Genomic DNA, 5,009 nt, shown 5'->3' on the forward strand with positions numbered 1-5,009 from the left:
GTTTCTCATGGAGTATATATATGTATGTGTACATAGGAAAATCAAGGAGAAAGAAGAGGTGTGCAGAGGGTATAATTTTCTTCCAAACTCAAGACCAAGGAATAAAGGGTTTCAATATAGTAATTGACTAATTATTACATGGACGCATCTCTAATAAATTGTTTAAGATGATATCATATGTAGTTCTAGTTAGGAATCACTCTTGCAAACGGCCTATGAAGTTCTAACTTCTAAATTCTAATCAACCTAGCGGCGAATCCAATTATAATATGGTTTTGGACATTCGCCAGAATACTGATATTTTAAGGTGGAACTTATTATATGTGTGAAAAATAAGTTTATATATATATATATATATATATATATATATATATATATATATATATATATATATATATATATATATANATATATATAGTAGAATTCGCTTTCTTATTTTAATTTATTTTTGGTTGAAACAGGAAGTATTTTATTAAATATTAAGGAATATTGCACAGATCGCTCACAGTCATCCCATTGGGATCGAAACTGTGAGATGTTACAAAAGTAGCAGTACTGTTAACAACATTAACATTCCCCATACTAGTTACTATATTACAAACTTCTTTGGATATGGACCTAGAGTAGGATGTCCCTTAAGCATCAGCATCAACATTCACCACAACTTCCACCATTGGTGTAGGTGCAGGAAAGATGAATGTTTTAGTCATAGTAACTAGTTTGGTACTTTCCTTAGCCAAAAGATGTGCCACCTTGTTTGCTTCCCGAAAATTATGCCTGAGCACCGGGTTCCCCAGTTGAGATATTAACCACCTGCAAGAAGAGAATATGATTTTAAATTAGATGATTAGTATGTAGTAGTTTTATTACCTCCATTGAATCAGTTTCAATTTCGAGGGGCTGAAGGATGAACTGCACTGCGGTCTGCTTCCAAGAGAAGAAGCTCCACTTGAGTATTGCTTACAACATTTTTTAGGTTTTGAAAACCTAATACCCATTGGCCATGGCTATTGCGTATGACTCCTCCCATACCTCCAATATTTTGGTTACCTTTGAAAGCTCCATTACAATTGAGCTAATAGGAGCTTGGGGTTTGTTTTTTCTAACTAATGAAGATATATGGGATGGTAAATACTAGTGAGATGTTTGAACTCGGCAACTCTATTAAGAATTTTGTAGCAGGAGACATCTTTTGATTCATTATTGAAGTTGTTGCTATTCCGGTTTAGCCAACGACGCCAAAGACAAAAGGAAAATATGTCATCCTATTCAAGTGAAGGGAAGGACCTTGCCGGTGGTGCAAGTATAATGGTGTCTAGCCAGTGCATATTATTAGTAGTCGAAGTAGTGATACCCAAACTCTATTGGCAGTGGGGCATGTTTGGAAGATATGAGTAATATTTTCCTCCCTTTTCCTACATATTGGGCATTGTTCGTCAATGTTAAGGCCTATGTGACGGAGATACGCTCTAGAGGGAAGTTTGTTGTGGTAGCATAGACATAGGAACTAGATAATTTTTCTAGGAATTTTTAGGTTCCAAATCCATGAGAAATTCAGGATGGGCTCCTTTATAGGAGTGATAAGTTTGTAAACAGATTTTAGGTTAAAAGTGTCATTACTATTGGGCCGGGAAGCCAGTATGGCTGGTCGTTAGTATTATGGGATTAGCAATGTGGATACTTTGGATAGCATTAGTGACAACTTGGAAGGGAGAAGGAAATATTAGCGAAGTTCCAAGTGGCGTTTGTGACAACATCTTTTACAATTCATTAAAATTGAGGGGTCCCTGGATGAGGGATCTTAGTGTAGGGAGGTTAGGAATCCATCTAATGTTCCATAAATTTATTGGATCACCCTTTCCTACAATCCATGCCAGTCCTTTGGCGCATAGTTTCCATTCATGCACAATTTTTTTCGATATGAAAGAGATATTTCTTGCGAGAATGTTTTCATGAATATTGGTTGATGTGAATTTCTCCCCAAGGGGTTGTGGGATTGTTATAGAGTCGCCAGGTCAGGCTAGTTAGAAGGGCTTGTTTTTTTGTGGATGCTTTAACTAAGCCAATGCTTCCTTCCTCCTTAGGTTTAATGATAACTTCCCAATTAATGAGGTGTAGGCGTCTTTTATCCTATGTAGTACCCCAGAGAAAATCTCTTTGAAGGCGGTCAATGTGTTGTAGGGTTTTTCCTGGCAGTTGAAAACATTGCATAACGTGGTTTGGAATATTGTTGAAGGTGGATTGAATTAAAGTAGCTCGTCCTGCTAGGTCTAGTCAATTTATTTTCCAATTCGCAAGCCTGGATCTCATGTTGTCTAATATGTAGAGGAAATCCTTTGGTTTTGGATACTTGCGAACAATTGAGAAACCTAAGTATTTGCCGAAACTAGTACTAATGGAGATATTATGAAGTTTGGAGATTGCCTCTTGATGGGTTTGAGGATAATTCTTAGAGAAGAGAATCATAGACTTTCGAGAGTTAATTTTTTGACCCGATAAGTTACAAAAAGTATAAAGACTGTTAGAGATAGTGGTGCATGTTTTATCATTCACCCTAGCCATCAAGGTTAGGTCATCGACAAAGAAAATGTGAGATATAGCAGGGCCTTTGGAATTAATTTTTATTGGATCCCAGTTGGCACAATCTACTTGATGGTTTATTTTCTTGACAATATTTTCATATAAAGAATGAATATATAAGGATATATTGGGTCACCTTGACGAATACCTCTAGTAGGCTTGAAGTAATTGGTGTTAGCACCTTTGGCAAGGATAGCGATGTTACTAGTGGTTATGCAATTCATAATTAAAGAGGTAAATTTTTTGTGGGAATTTGAAGTACATAAGGGTTCTATAAATAAAAGACCATTCGAGACAGTCGAAGGCCTTTCGTAGGTCTATTTTGATCATCATGTTTGCTTTGGAACCTTTCATTTTGTTAAATTTATTGATGATTTCTTGAACAAAAATACTATTATCACAAGCCCTTCTATTCTTAATGAAGCTTGCTTGGAAATGGGTGATGATTTTATCAAGGTAAGGCTTGATCCGATTAGCAATAATCTTAGTAACAACCTTATAAATGGTATTACAAAGTCCAATAGGGCGAAATATTGTTAGGTTGTTAGCGTTAGGGATCTTGGGAATTAGGCAAAAAAATATGTTATTTAGAGGTTCTGGAATGGCTTGGGTATCATAAATATTTTTTACGTAGGTAATGACTGAGTTTCCCACCACGAACCAATATTTTTGGTAAAAAAAGGGTGAGTACCATCCTGACTGGTGCCTTCATTGGTTTGAAAGAGAAGATGGCATTTACAATTTCATGGTTTGTGATAGGACCATCAAGCGCACGTAGGTCTACTTTATCAAAGGATTTAGGAGAATGAAGAATTTCTATCCAATTTGAATTTATGTGGGAGGTGGTAAAATATTGTTGAAATATTGAAGGGTATGGTTAGAAATTCCTTCAGGATCATCAATCCAATTCCCTTTCTAGTCTTTAAAGTGCGAAATTCTATTAGTTCTTCTATGATTTAAGGTCGATATATGAAACAAATTTATGCTAGCATCACCATTATTGAGCCAATTGACTCTCGATGTGAGTTTCCAAAAATTCTCTTCCAACCTAAGAATCTCATTATAATCATTAATAAGCTGTATTCCGATTTTAAGAGGAAGTCACTAGAAGGATACTTAAGAGAATTTTGGATACCATTGATTCTAGCAAGAAGTTTTCTCTTCTTGTGGAATATGTTGCCAAAGACTTCTTTATTCCGTCGGGAGGCTTCAATGTTAAAGAAAAATAAGGTATTTTCAAAGGGTCTATTCCTCCAACAATTTTCAACTAGGTTCAAGAAGTAAGGATGAGAGCACCATATTGTTTCTAGATGGAAAGGTCTAATATTAGGGGAATTAAATTTTGGATTAATCCTAATGAGAAAGAGGTTATGGTCACTGTAAGTCCTGGGTAAGTGATCTCCTTTGGCGTTTGGATATTGGTTAATCCAGCCATCATTCACAAAATATCTATCTAAACGTTCCATAATAAGCCCTTTACTCTTTTTGCTATAATTCGTCCAAGTATATTTAGGACCTCTAAAACCAAGATAAAAAATATCACAGTTATTAAGAAGATTCCAAAGCTTGGAAGTTCTATTAAAATTAACTGACCGACCTCCCCACTTGTCCTCTGTTGAAAGAACGTCATCAAAATCACCACTAACGAGCCAAGGACCTTTGTAATTACTGTGGATATTGTTAAGATTATGCCACATTAAGTTACGCTTAATAATATCAATACTAGCATAAATAGTACTGAAGAGCCAAGGATTTCGATTTGGGAGTACCTTAATCATGGCATGCAATTCCTGGTCATCTCTAACAACCTCATCAAAAGTGATCATGTTGTGCATCCGCATAATCACTATTCCTCTAGAGCGACCATCAGTTGGGACCTCAACCATTTTAGAGAAGTTGAACTCATGTTGGATAGCAACATGGTCTTGCATGTGGGTTTCTAAAAGAACAACCAAACAAGGCCTATGGGTATCAATAATGTCCTTAAAATTCCTACGAAAAGTGGCATTGTTAGTCCCACTCACATTCCAAAATATGAAGTTAATTGGTCGATTCATTTGGAGAGGTTGCATCATTTGTTGTCCCTAGTTCTCCTCCAAATGTAAAGGTGGTCCTTCCCTCAGGGATGGGTTGAGCACCACTGCATAATTTCTTGCCATTGGATTTAGAGGTGGCCCGATGTCCATTGAGCATTTGAAAAATACTGTTGGGCAGCTGATGATAGATTTCTTGTCTTGCCTCTCCTTGTAGAGTAATATTGCTATTTCTCTAAGGCTTTTGAAATCTATTCGAGATTCCCTTAATGGCTTGTCTGCAAGTTCCATCTCCCCTACTATATGGTTTCCCATATTTGGTACGTTGGGAGGTGGAAAGACATCCATCGGTGCTGGATTCTCTTGATTTTGTGCTGGCATTGGGTTGTTCATTTG

This window comes from Nicotiana attenuata, unplaced genomic scaffold (genome assembly GCF_001879085.1).
Source record: "Nicotiana attenuata strain UT unplaced genomic scaffold, NIATTr2, whole genome shotgun sequence".
NCBI lineage: Eukaryota > Viridiplantae > Streptophyta > Magnoliopsida > Solanales > Solanaceae > Nicotiana > Nicotiana attenuata.